At 44.8% G+C, this 14,978-nt stretch overlaps 1 protein-coding gene across 1 annotated transcript in view; it reads right to left on the reverse strand.

The window, feature by feature from the left end:
* LOC146858414 (LHFPL tetraspan subfamily member 7 protein-like) overlaps positions 1 to 14,978 on the reverse strand; it is an 853,086-nt gene that overhangs the window by 709,134 nt on the left and 128,974 nt on the right. The gene's annotated exons all lie outside the window — the stretch shown is intronic.

Below are 14,978 nucleotides of genomic sequence, written 5' to 3' on the forward strand. Positions count from 1 at the left end.
GATAATTTTATCACCTAGTTAGCAAGGTCACGCTAACGCATGAAACCTTGTATTAGCGCACGAGTTCTTAACGCCCAGCTTTGCATCTGTAATGAGATGCAAAGTGGGCGTTCCTGACCTGACATGACAGGAGAAATTAGCGACATTTCTCTTTATCATCAAGCCCCACGCTATGAAGCATAGCGGCAAGAAAAGTAGCGATATCGCTACTTTCCTTACGCCCGCTTCAGGACTGACTTAGCCATGATATCCTATGGAAGGTGGATATCATGGCTAAATTTGTGGGGCCCTATCAACAAGCTAACGCCTCATTTCGTGATATTATCGCTGGGTTTCCAGCTATAATCTCACGTTAGGCAGTTAGCACTAGGATTTTGATCGCTTTTGAGATAAGCGTTGCTAATAGCACGCTATCTCAGCGATAAAAATCCACGTTAGCCGGCGATAATTATCCTAGCGCTAAGTGCGCTTAGCGATAATTATCGCCGGTTGTTGCTGATATGCCCCCACGATTTTAGCCGAGTGGGAAGGACACATTGCATCCTGAGGAGAAAGCAATTTTCCTACGCCCCACCATCTATGGGGTGATACATTCCCTTTCCCATTGTGGAAGGGCAGTTGGCTTGATTGGAATAAATATACAACCATTTTTAAGGTGGAACTTAAATGCAGAGATTTTTGTAATTGCAGGAGCGGCCCATGCAGGTAAGAGGATCAGGGTCAGAGGGGTCGGCAGACGTGGTAAAGTTAAATTTTAAAAAATAAGCCACTTACCTTGCGCTCGCTGTATCGCCGACTCTCCCCCCCACCCCACCGCTCTTACCTGCACGTGCCGCTTCTGTGTAAATACCCACATATGTACATGTTTGTGGCCATTCCCAGACTTCCACCGCAAATCACGCCTTGGAACACCCACTTTCTATCCCTTGAGTGGGATTTATTACTGCAGAGAGATCCTTTCTCAAGGCTGAGAAATGTGCAGCAGCAAACCCATTTATGCCTGCCAAGAATCCTTTTGTATAAATTCCAGGCAGGCGTAAGTGCAGGCATTTTCAGCCATAAACACATGTTTACGAGGGAAAATACCTTTGGGAATTGGGCCCAATGTAGCAAAATACATAAGCAGTAAAAATATAGCAATAGAGGGAAAGGGGAGATATGAAAGAGGCATTTATATACCTCATTGAGGTAAATACAGCATAAAGAAAAACACTGGAATACTTATTTATTGTACATGCAGATGGAAGAAGAGGTCGATACACCGGAGCAACCCAAATGTTAATCTTGGCTTTTAACAAGACCCTCTACTCTCAATGACCTCAAATACATACGTCAAGTCACGCAACGCACACACGACCCTTTCAGACGCTTACATCTCAAAGACCCCAGACACATGCACCAATCATCCCTAGCCACTACAATACACGAATCACAAAACTTACAAAAGAACGAAGAAAATAAACCAAGCTTATGCGAGTGATGATTCTATTGAGTAATGGCAACATGTGTGCTAGCAACTACTCACAACATAATATCTTAACACCCCAGCAGGGCACAGTGTAAGAGCAAGGGCAAAGCTGGAATTTAATGGGTAACCACAGGATAACAGCATATGTAAATCCGGCAGACTGCTTGGATAGATGGGCCTTGTTCACTCTGAATATTTAACTAAATACATAGTTAACATCATTTAGTCGTTTACATTGCCTGCTTCTGAGGCCTGCCTGTGTAACCATGCACGCGTGTGTGTATTCCTCCGACTGGACATAGGACCAAATTCTGAATCAGGTTTCATCCTTTTGAGATTGATAACATTCCTACAAATTCTGCGGTAAATCGCAGTTGCCCTACAACTTTTGTAAGGCACATAGACTCTGCAGAGGGACTACTGCTTGCCATAAAAGTGCATACAATATCATAACTTCAACAGAAATGTCTTAAACTTCAGGGAAGTTTTGTTACTTTTACTTAATATTTCAGTGAAGCTCCACCAGCAGGCAAGGTCGCTTGTGAACGCTTAACAAGGGAAACTGGAGGGGATTAATAGGAGATTCTTTCAATACAACAAGCTAATATGCAAACTAGATACCTGATAACTAGTCCAAAAGTATGTTTCGTAACCTTTCCGATATTGTCAAAAGCCCAGAAAGCTCAGGGAGGAAGTTTCGCAGGGAGGTGCCTTGAGAATGCAGAGTTCTCCCTCCAAATCATCATTATCCTATAGAGAAGCACAAGAAACTGCTTCTGGTGCCAGCCTCAGTCATTGGGTAGGTGCTACTGGGACATATGTTTCAGAGGTTTCTCTGGAGCATGGCTGTGAACAGGGCAAGAAGAGTCACACTACCACTCTGGCATGCTCCTGGTGGACTGCAGACTAGGGGGCCGCTTTCAGAGCAGGATGGACACCCATGATGTAACTACACCCCAGTGGACTCCTTCTAGTCTCCGCCCACTGCACTGTGGGGCTGGTTTGAACATGTTTGATATCCAGGCTCACCCTGTTTGTGAACAGGGCAAATATGCTTCCAATCTAATCCACTGCATGACTTACGGACAGGGAGAGAATGTGGCCCTAACGGCTAGGGCGGTCAGCCTCGGAGCTGGGGAACCGGGTTCGAGTCTCAGCAGAGACGCTAAACATTCTGTGATTCTGGGCAACTCACTTCCTCTCCCCATGCCTAACGAAAATGAAGGTGTCCATCTCCAAAGTAACTGGTGCTCATGTAAAGTGCTCTGATACCTTCGGGTCTAGCTCACGCTATATAAAACTCCACAAAAAAAGTATATCCGAACATAATGATGATGACAACATGTGGGTGGTTCTTTTAGGTCATGGATGGGGTGCGCTGCAGAGCTATGCACAATTTAGAGCTTCTGCTTCATCTTTACCAATTGAACTGACTAGAAAACATTTCAGTAGTTGATCTGGGACAGGGAAACGGAAAAAGCAAATGTGATGATTTGGTAAGCCATCAAAAGAAGATAGAAGTACCGGTTGCAGTGCAGCTCTGGGAAGTGCGCGTGCTTGCGCGTGTTCTTTACTGTGGAATGTGCTGTTGTGAACTCCTTGACACTTGGTATCCAATAGCATGGTTGATAACTAAGAACGGCCACAAGAGCAGCAGCGGCTGCTCCTCTGCTAAGGAGGAAGAGCGTCGCCCCACTGCTTCAACTGCAAGCTGAATACAAAAACTAAAATGACAATAACGTTTGTTGTTATAATTTTACTTTCTGTATTCAGCTTGCAGCTGAAGCCAGGCGGGCAGAGCTGGGCTCCCCGCGTCACAGGGGGAGGAGTGGTGGCAGCACCTAAAGTGCGCATGATGCATTGGCCGGTCATCTCCGTCCGCCAAACCGTCATGCGCACTCTTAATGTACTCCACCCAGGCTGCATTACAGCCTGGGTGGAGTACATGCACCGCCTGGCAGCCCCTGCCTGAACGCCAAACCACGGAGCCCAGACTAATCACAACGCAGTTGTAATGCAGCATTGTGATTGGTCAGGGGATTCTGGGAGGCTGTGTGCTTCACTGCCGAGTGCAGACAGGAGGATGGAGAAAGAAAATGGGTCAGCCGGCAGTCGGCGGTATAGGTACGTGCTTTTAAAAAAAATTAGTCTGAGCATCTGAACAAATGAGACTTTGAATTAAGGTGAGTGACTGACACCAGATAATCAAAGCTGGATTCCATGTTATGACACTCACATCCAATCAATAAGACCATTCTCCAGTGTTTTGAACCACACCTAAGCAAAGAGACTGTGCTCCCAATTGTTAAACGTGCACCTAATGATTGAGACTTTGTGTCAAGGTGTAAGACTCACACTCGAAGAGCAGGACTGAACTCTAAAGAATGCTTACTAAGATTGCATTATGGTGGTTTGTAAATATTGTAGGCACCACAATGACATGATCATCCTGTGATGGTGGTACTGGTTGATGGTTAGTTCTCCCCAGTTTCTGGCCAGGCTCTACACCCAAACTCCAATGAGCATGTGAGCAGTGAAAGGTAGGCTGTGAGACACTGTGTCCAAATGCCCGCAGGTACGTCCTCCACCTCTGTGAACAGCCTTTCCACCGTGGAGAAGTGTGGTGCAGCGGCCAGAGCGGCTGACTCTGAAGCGCAGGGCCCACAGTTAGATTGCCAGGGGCAGCTCAGCAGCCTGTGACTCTGGGCAGTAGCTTACTTAATCTCCTGATGGACCCCAGTGCCTTGAGACCCCTAGGGGTGATTAGTTTGCGCTTTACAAATACTGGATACATACATACACCTTGTGCAGCAGCAGGGGGTTGGACGAAAAGTCTGGCCTCCAGCAACACCCTGCATCCAACCCCTCACCGACCCCATCACTGCATGCAGGCCCAAACCCTAAGGGTGTAGAACTCACATATTATTTTCTTTTTTTTCGGGTACCTTGGTACTCCCAGGGTAACCGTGCTTAAGCTTCACCCTTATGGTCAGTGAGACTGCGCTACAAGATAGGTGTTAGGTTCTATCTCAGTGAGTGAAACTATACTCCTAGGTGTGAGACTCACACATAATGAATCGAAGAATGGCTCAAAGCAATTGACGCCCTCAATGGTAACCTCACCTTAGCGGATTCAGTAAATTCCCTTGGGATCACCCTTGACCCGAAACTGGACATGAAGAGACACATTTCAAAAACCGCTAAAAGTGCCTTTCTCAACCTGAAACTACTATATAAAATAAAACCCTTCCTCCCACCCAAGGACCTTCAACAAGCCACACAAGCACTAGTGCTCTTCAGAATAGACTATGGGATTGCGACCCTGACAGGGACAGCAAAATCTCTCCTCGCCCCCCTGAGGACAACCTTCAATGCAGCTGCCAGAATGGTTACGGGTACTAAGAAATTCGAACACATCTCTCCAGCTCTCCAAGAACTTAAATGGCTCCCAGTTGAGTTGCGAGCCAGCTTTAGAACAGCCTGCATCACACACAAAGCGCTACACACAGGCAAACCGGAATACCTGGCCACCAAACTTAAAAGGGCCGGCCAGGCCAGAAACCTCAGGAGCTCCAACTCTTTACTACTCATCCTGCCAAAAACTCGCAGGCAGAAAACCGCAGCCAAATCATTTGCTGGAAACGCACCTAAAATCTGGAACTCCATCCCCCCCACATCAGAACAACCCCCTTGTTTCCAAAATTCAAGACACTACTCAAAGCCCTCTTCCTTGACCGCTCTCGAACAAACCGATAGAACATAGGATGTTCCTCAGCCAACGCCCCACCCTACCTTAATGTGGGACCGATGCCACTGTCACGGATCATGAAAACTCTCTTTGGACGATCCAATTGAACAAGGAATACGCTACGATGATCGTCTGGTTTATATTGCATCCCACTCCCCTCTGCTTATGTACATGTTCCCCACCCTGCACGTTCCCTCTTGCTCTACCTATTACCTGTACCGTCTACTCGCTCATAATTGTATATGCTGTAAAGCGCTCTGATACCCTCGGGTCCAGCCAGCGCTATATAAAACTCCTAAATAAATAAATAAATAATACAACTGTAACATTAGGAGTAAGACACAAAAGTAATAAGTCAGAATTGCATGGGTCTGTTCTTACCATTTTCTTTGCAGTACTACAAAACAGAGCAATTACATTTTCCGCCCATATCACAAAAAAATATTTACCGCTGTGAAAAAGTACAGAAAATAGATTGTGAAACCACTGAACACCATGGGTTGCTTATAATTCATCTGTAGCAACTCACATAGATTTTAGCAATATTTATTTTTATGCTTATAGTTTTGCTATCCTGAAAACCTAGCAGGGCCAAATTTAAAGTAAAAAATAAAGACGCATTTTGCACAACCTTTTACACATATTAAGAAACGAACATGTTGATTTTGCCAGTGATGTATTTCAGACCTGTATTTAACTTTTAAAAAGTGGAAAGATAATTGTTATCCAGTGATTAGAATGTAAACTGGAAACATTGTGCAAAATCAAATAGATGTCAGGGTTATCCTTGTAAAAATATCATGTTCTTTATAAACAAGCAACAAAAATGGTTAAATGGATCTGCAGTCTTTTTAGGTCTGGGTTTGACAGCATGGCTGAAAACAGACCTATTACTAACAATACATATAGAGTCCACTTTGTAATTGCCACTTTCAACCATGGGCCACTTTCAATCATTGGCTTTGTTCAACCTGATTCTTTCAGTCATTGGCTTGAGACTTTGCCAATCATGCTGTGGCTCACCACTAGAGTATTCATCTTTTACATAATTTTATTAGCTGTTTGTGTAAAGGTCAGTTGTTACCTCAATGTGATTTACATTGTGGTACATTACATCACTGTAATCACATTGTGACTACTATTAGATCACAATGTAATACTTTGTGGATACTTTACAACACAGTTTAGGTGATAAATAGTATTTCCATACACACATAAATAGCTATATATACACACAAACACACACTAACAAAAATTAATATATATCCCCTAAAAGACCCTTAGAACTCCTTAACAATACCATCGCTTAGCTTTAAAAAACTCTTCCTACTCCTCTATACTACCCATTAATAAACCCTAAAACCTATTTACTGTCCCTAATACACCGATCCCTGAACCCCTAAAGCTTTTAACTACTCCTATTAAAACATACAAAATTTAAATCAGTATGCATACATGTTTTTTTTATTTAATTACTTATCATTTATTAATTACCTAAAAGGAATTACTTTGAAAATTCTATTTAATAAAAATTACTTAATTGTCATATAGATTTGAGTTTCTCAAAAGTAACTTACATTGAAATTAGATTTAGTATTAATTATTTTTATATGTTACGTGTATTAACCAAGAAGTGTGTTTAGCATCTGTGTGTGTGTGTGTGTGTGTGTGTGTGTGTGTGTGTGTGTGTACGTGTGCGTGCATGTGTGTTTGTCTGTGTGTATAGTTTTTGGAAGGGTTATGTCACTGAACAATATAAAAATCTTACTTACCTCAGAGGTAAAGTTCTACGATGTGAAGCTACTGAATTCCTACCCTCAATAGGTACTTACCAGCAATTGATGCAGCATCCCTGTAATACTGACTGCAAAGTAACAATAGCACACCGTTTGTGCTAAACAAAAACAACGGTTACAGGTGCGTTATAGTTTGGCTCTTATTTTACCCATACAAAATCATTCAATTCCGCTGTTATAGTTACCAGAGATAACTATAACTTACGCCCCAGCAATGCACTGCTCATGACCTCTCATATTACATCACTCATGACATGGTCAGTGATGTAAATGATGACATCTCAAATAACTGCTGAATTTCACTGGTTTTGTGCGAGTGAAATCAGAGCCTAACTATAACGTCCCTGTAACCTTTGTTCTTTTCAGTAAATTGCTAAGCCTTTTTTAATTCTATGTTTGTATGTTTTTTTAAAATTGTAATCCTAACTCTAATTGTCACCACTGAGAGTGGGTGTGTGAGTGGCTATGTGTGTGTGAGTGGGTGTGTGAGAGTCTCTGTGGGTCTGTGAGTGGGTGTGTGAGTACCTGTGTGTGAGTGGGTGTGTGAGTGTTTGTGTGTGTCTGTGAGTGGGTGTGTGAGTTCCTGTGTAAATGTGTGAATGGATGTCAGAGTGCCTGTGTGTGTCTGTGAGTGGGTCTGTGAGCGCCTGTGTGGATGTGTGAGTGCCTGTGTGGGTCTGTGAATGAATCTGTGAGTGCCTGTGTGAGTGTGTGAGTCGTTGTGTGAGTGCCTGTGTGGCTCTGTGAGTGGGTGTGTGAATGCCTGTGTATGTCTGTGAGTGGGTATGTGAGTAGTGCTGTGCATTTTGGGCATTTGCATACTTAGAGAATTTAAAAGGACGAGCCATAGACTCTGTTCTTACCAGGACACAACAAGAAAGAAACAATTCGTCACAGTCACTGCCCATCATATTGTGCTCTGATAGGTCAATGATGAATTTACCTCCATTAAGTATTTCATATTGTTTTTCAAAGTGGAATACAAGAGAAAACACACTTGCTTTGCCTTTGCCAACCCCAAGAAGTTAGGATCACTTGTGCTTTACTGAAGTGAAGCTTCAACTGGGGCACCTACTATGTTTGTATTTGTAAGTGCTTCCAGTTGAGGTTTCATTTCTGTGAAATCAGTACCAGGGCCAGAATCAAACCTAATTTTTTCAAAGAAAAGCCCCCAGTTTCGCCGAAAATGTCTACACAACTGGAATACTTTCATCTGATTAATGAGTAAGTGCTACCTCGCAGGGTAAATATCTTGTACATATTCTGCACTACAGCTGCGCAAAGGACCACAAGGTAATGTTTCCAGTCACCTTTTGTGCGTGTAATTTTGGCAATGTGATTGTTCATTGAGCTTCCGTATCCACAAATCTTTGATAATGTGAATCGTCTTCAAGAGGAGTGAACGAGATTACAAAGAGGTGAATCGCCACCAAACAAGGGTACATCCTCTTAACTAAATGAAGCAAGTGCTTCGTTGTTTGGTGGAGATGTCCTCATATTCCTCTGCATCAATAATGCATCATCAAAATCGCTGAAAACGTGCTCCTTTTGTTAAGCTGTCCATCAACGTGGGAAAAGGCGGGAAGACCTCTGCATACTACTAAGAAAAACGTTACATGGCCAAACAGGTGGAGCTTGCAGATGATTTTGGGCATTTCTGTATTCAGGGTAATTAAAAGGGAGAATCATGGCTCTGCTCTCACAAGAAGATGGCGAGAAATAAATCACTTGTCACAGTCACCCCAGATCAGATTGTGCACCAAAAGTTATTTTTTTTAAACAAAGGGAGGGGGGCTGCTTGGCCTCCTTCCCTGGACTGATTTTAGCCCCAGGGATCCCAACCCCAGGGCCCCGGCCACGACACCCTGGAGCCCACCCAGGGCACCCAGCTTTTATCGGGAGATCCGGAATACCCCATGGTCCCTGCCGGCACCCCACTATCTGCTTGAGTAGGCATTGCTCCTGCAGGCAGGGAGCTGCTAAATATGCATCTCCCTGCATGCGGGAGCAATCTTTCATTTGTTTCCCTACCCACCTGACAGTGAGCGGGAGCTGTTTTACAGCTCCTGCTTGCTGGAAGCTAGAGTTATTATGTTTACAAACAGATATGTCCCGGGGTGGGCACCCATGACACAGCAGGTGCCGGCCCTTGGGGGTGGCGGTCCCCAGGCCCATAATTGGCTCCAGAAAGGGGACTGCGTAGCCCCAATCCTTTGTTTGCATGCAGAGGTGGTGGTCCCTGGGGTGGGGAGTCCACATGGACCCCACCATATTGTTTAATTTAGCCCAATGGAGGTGGTGGTCCCTGGGGCTTCAACCTACCACGAGAATGGGGTCCGTGCGGCCCCTCCACTTTAAAAAATAATTTCCCGGGAAGGTGGGGGTCCTCGGTGCTACAGTTAGCTCATGGAGGGTGCCTTGTGCACCCCCTACTTTGAAAAAAAATCTGCCCACATGCCCCGGGACATGTCCCACCCGTGGGCTATAGTGTACACGTACGGGAAACAGCGCTTGTTTTTTTTTGTTTCAGTTTTGTCACAAATTTATGAATCCACTCACAATTTTGCTGCAAAATTAGAAAAAGAAAATTATTTTAGCCCAAAGCAGGGTCTCTGTGGGACCCTACCAACACATCTAGGGGGTCAGGGTATTCCTACCCTGCCCCCTTTTATTTATCTTTAGTGTTTTTCTGAGACTTGACTGAAGCCGAGTCTCAAAATGGCTGCCAACGCCACTTCTTAGTTGAAGTGTTGGCAGCCAATCATATTTCTGTATGGGGAACCCCTACAGATACAAGTTTGCTTTTTAGTTAATACCTCTAAAACTACTGAACATACTTACACCAAATCACAAAAAGCACACTTTCTTGAATAATGCGCCAAATTTGGTGTACTTGCGTTCAGTGGTTCAGGCTGCATTTGTGTTCAAATTCACTATGGGAATTAAAATTTGGGAAAGCTTGTTTTGGGACCCACTCCTTTTTCTCAGCCCCTGCTTAACAGATCACCGCAAAACTTTCCAGACAACAGCTAAAGCAAGCATCTGAACTTTTTGGGAACAATGATGTAGGCAAGTCAAAAAACGATGTTCCTATGGTAACATGGTCCTACCTATAATTACCTACTGGCGACTACCAATGGGTCAAATATATATATTCACTGAAAAAACCATAGGTTTCAGGCCTGATATAGTTAGGAATTAGCATTTAAAAAACTTTAGAAATTCACTGAAAAAACAATAGGTTTTAGGGGTGTTATAGTTAGCTGGACATTTCACCAAAACCATTGAAATCCCTACCATATAGTTAGTTGTACTAACTACATCTCGCGCGTCCGCAATCCACTGCTGATGATGTCACATATTACATAATTCTTGACATGGTCAGTGACATCACTGATGACATCTCAAACGTGCCACTGGCGCGTTTGCAGAGTGGTGTAAGGAGGGGGCGTGGCCTCCGGCCCGATTACGTGTTTTTTTAATTAATTTTTTTAGAAGGGGGGCTATGTAACCCCTCTTCTTTTTCTAATGTAGTGGCCCTGGGGACCCCATCCCCCAGGGCCTGCCCCCAATTTTTATTTTTTTTAAATCGGGAAGGGTCCGCATGGCCCCCCTCCCGAGGCCCTAATTTGCCCCGGGGACCCCATCCCCCGGGGCATGGCCCACTTTTAAAATCTTTTTATGGAGGGGGCATGCGTAGTCCCCCTCCTCTGGCCACTTTAAGGCCCCGGGGACCCCATCCCCCAGGGCCTGGCTCTCTTTGGAGACCGTGGGGGGGGGTCCCAATCCCTCCACGGTCCCATGCGGGAGCCGGCATTGCTTTTCCACATGTGGAGCAGCTAACATGCTGCTCCCCATGTGGAAAAGCAATCTGCTTTGCTTCATTGAAGAGAGAGCAGGTTTCCCTGCTCTCGCTTCATTGAAGCAAAGCACTCCCGCCCTGCCATTGAAAACAGCAGTGTCCTGGGGGTGGAAGCCCCGGGACACTGCAGGAGCCGGCCCTGGGGGGTGGCGGTCCCCAGGGCCTGTACAAGGCAAATTACCATATGTAGCGCGAGATTTTTTTTTGTATCAGCAGGATGCGCGCATCCAGCGTGTATCCTCCTGTTTTTTAATTTTTGGGCCTTGGGAGTCCTTGTGGGACCCCCTGAGCAGGCCTAGGGGGTCAGGGTGTTTCTACCCTTCCCCCTTTTCGCGTTTTGCACCATTTTTTTTGGTTTTCTTGTGCCTCGGTTCTACCGAGGCACAAGATGGCTGCCAACACTTCCTGATTCAGAGTGTTGGCAGCCAATTAAAATTCAGCTCGTCATCAGGAGGGTGCGCGGATCCTCTGAGGCCATAGATATATATGTACTTTTATCTCTAATTTTCTCATGAACTACTGAACGGACTTACACCATTTAAGCAAAAGGCACGAGTCTGAACTAATTACCATATGTAGCGCGGGAGCCCGCGCTGATTTTTTTTGTATCGGCAGGATGCACGCATCCAGCGTGCATCCTCCCGTTTAAAAAAAAATATTTTTTTTTTTTGGGGCCTTGGGGGTCCTTGTGGGACCCCCTGAGCAGGCCTAGGGGGTCAGGGTGTTTCTACCCTGCCCCCTTTTCGCGTTTTGTGCCTTTTTTGGGGGGTTTTCTTGTACCTCGGTTCTACCGAGGCACAAGATGGCTGCCAACACTTCCTGATTCAGAGTGTTGACAGCCAATTAAAATTCAGCTCGTGATCGGGCGGGTGCGCGGATCCTCCGAGGCCATAGATATATATGTACTTTTATCTCTAATTTTCTCAGGAACTACTGAACGGACTTACACCATTTAAGCAAAAGTCACGAGTCTGAACTGAGGACTACCTCTTTGCCAAATTTGGTGTAATTCCGTTCATCGGTTCGGACTGTAGCTGCAGCTAAATGTCCTATGGGAAAATGCATGGGCAAAACACGTTTTGGGACCCCCTTTTTCTCAGCCCCACTTGTCGAATCACCGTGAAACTTTCAGGATAGGAGCGAACCGGAGCTGGCCAAAAGTTTGGAAAATTTCGCGAAGATACGTCAATCGGCACCAAAGTTATTTCAAATAGAATGTTGCCCATTTCCTATGGAAAATAGGTCCTAACTATATCTACCTACTGGCGACCGCCATAATATATATATATTTATATATATATATGTATGATATATCTATGATTAATCTGTGATGCAATTCCTCAGTGACTAAATGTGCTAAATGGAAAGGTAAGGTGCTGTTCTCCAATGTCTCAAGGTCCTGTGCTTTCAAGGGTTGGCAGTGGAATCTCTCCGTGGCTGATGGTGCTGTTCCTTTATAGAGGACGGTACGGCTCAACAGAAGACTATCTTTCAGTGTGAAATCCTGGGGCCTATTAAGGGCTGACTAATGCCAGCCGCGGTCTGTGCAGGTAGCAGCGGTGGGGCGGAGGAGCCAGGTGAGGGGGGATTTCGAGGGACGATGCCGAGGGAAAATTAATTATTTATTTAATTTTCCCTCTGCATCGTCCCTCAAATTCCCCCCTCACCCGGTCCCACTGCTTCTAACTGCTTCTACCTGCTTGGACCGCGGCTGATATAATGCTCAGATATTATTATTCGGAGACCGGTAATAGATCCGCACCTACTGCAAGATTCATTAAGATCTTACACTAACAGAAACTATTGAAACAAGGTCTCCAGGGGCTGCAGGATGGTCTTAGGAAGGGAAGGAGATGTCCTGACTTCCGGCTGATTTAGCCGATTTGGCTATCCAGTCTGGATTTGTCCTTTCGCGCTGCAACGCTGTGAATTTTACATAATCTGCATATTTATTAGGCTCTCAATTACTCTCTGCAGATGCCCAACAACTTTTTTTTATTTCTGCCAGAGACATTGCCTCCAGTGTCCTGCTGGACATGAGTCGTATAGTGCAAGAGCCTAGTTACATTAGTCCCGCACTCCCATGCACACACCATACCCGCACAAGAAGACTTTTTATGACTCTATTCCAGGTCTGTACCGCCGCTCAGTAGTGCTCACTGTACAGTGCTCCAATGCCTGTCACGCACTTCCTTAGGGGGCAGTCAAAGTGCAAGTGTACAAACGTGGGGCCATCCAAAGTTGCCCTATGTCATCTGAGGGCAGCTCATCCCTTCTATATTTCACTTTCATCTTGATACCTGTGGTTTTTGTTTAACCACTATAGGGATGCAAAGTAAAAGACAGAATTGGGTGTGCTTCCACATCTGGCATGGGGCAACTGAAGAGCTCAATGTTTATTGGTGTTGTTCCCCAAACGTAGTAGGTGATATCGGCCAAAGATTGTTGCGGATGCTGTTTGGTTTTCATCAGTAAGGTCCTGCAGTCATTGTAGATAATGTCTTGCCACGCTTGTAGGTGTTGCATTTCGGTGCTTGTAGGTTATGATTGTGGGTGATATTTTGTAGTGGTTGAAAGTGACTTCTTACAAAGGTTGTGTGTGGTTTCCTCCTTTGGTTGTAGATATTTTTTTGTGGTGGTTGGAGGTGATGTACTCCATTAATTGTGTGTGGTGCCTTTCTATGGCTGCCTATAATGTCTTTCAGTGATAGTAGGTGATCTTCCCATTGATAGAAGGTGTTGTCTATGCGTAGATGCAGGTGGTGTATTTCAGTGACGTCTCAGTACAATGCTAGTAGGCGTCTCCAAGACTGATCTTTGAATGCTTGTTGCGATGTCTTTGAGAAGTTGTGGGTGGTAATACCCAGTGATTGGAGTTGATGTCTTTGCTTGGTTGTAGGCGGTTCATTTCCATAATGTTAGGCAGGATAATCCAATGCTTGAAGGCGAAACCTTTTAATGGCGCAGATGACGATTTCGAATAATTGTAGCTAATGTATCTCAATGATTGAATGTGATGTATTTGCATGGTTGTTGTAATGTATTCGAGTGATTGTTGCTGAAATTGTGCGTTGAAAGAAGTTGATGTCTTCACTTGCTTGCATTTGGTGTCTCTCAAAAATTGTGGATGATGTTTCCAATCGCTTCATGATGATTTTGTTCACATGTGCAGCTGGCATTTTCTGCTATAGTTCACTGTGTGCTCTTTTAGGTGGTGCTTTCTTTGAGTTGTCTGTCATTTCCGTTGGTTGTCTTTAAAAAGGGCGTGGGGAAAAGCAGTCGCCAGGGCCTTTAGCCACACAACCCCAAAGACAGAAACATAAGCCGGCGCTCTCATTACTTTTCTTTACCCTTGGTTGATTGTCTCACACATGTTTTCACATTGAAGAACAATACGAGAACGGATTTTCTCTGAGGATTATAGCAAATATTACTTTGAACTATAAAATGTTAGCAGATTATACAGCCCATTTAACCGAGTAAGCCAGATTTGCATAAATATAATTTGCATATGTATGTGGTTGTTTCAGTTTATGATCAAATACTGCAGCTACCTCGGAGCGTGGAGAAGGTTTCTGAGAAGAACGGCAGGTGGGGCCTTCGGGTCTGATTTAGATCTTGGCGGAGGGGAATGCTCCGCCACAAACATGACAGATATCCAGTCCCCCGTATTATGGTCCCATTATATCCTATGGAGATTGTAATACGGCAGACGGTATATTCGTCATGGGTGTGATGGAGTATTCCATCCGCCGAGATCTAAATAAGGCCCTACACACACATGAGATCTATGTGCACTCTGCGTGTACAGTATGAGCGCTGTGTCCGGATGCACGGTTAGTGCCCTCGGGGTTCATATAACTCTTATGAGTTGCAGGTACCTGTTTACATGCAACCCAAGCTGGATTTAATAGAATCAGTCTAAAAGGTGATCAAGTGGGGAAATTCGAATTCCAACTCCTGGGTACAGACTTGATTCCATGAAAAGGTTGAAGAGGGCAGGAACTGAGTTTCACTGCTTTTCTGAGGTCTGGGTCTTCACAGCCCAGTAGTTAACCAGCCTATTGTTAGCAATAGTCATAGGCTTGGCTGGGGCGGCCTCTT

Source organism: Triturus cristatus, chromosome 3_2 (assembly GCF_964204655.1).
Source record: "Triturus cristatus chromosome 3_2, aTriCri1.1, whole genome shotgun sequence".
NCBI classification, from domain to species: domain Eukaryota; kingdom Metazoa; phylum Chordata; class Amphibia; order Caudata; family Salamandridae; genus Triturus; species Triturus cristatus.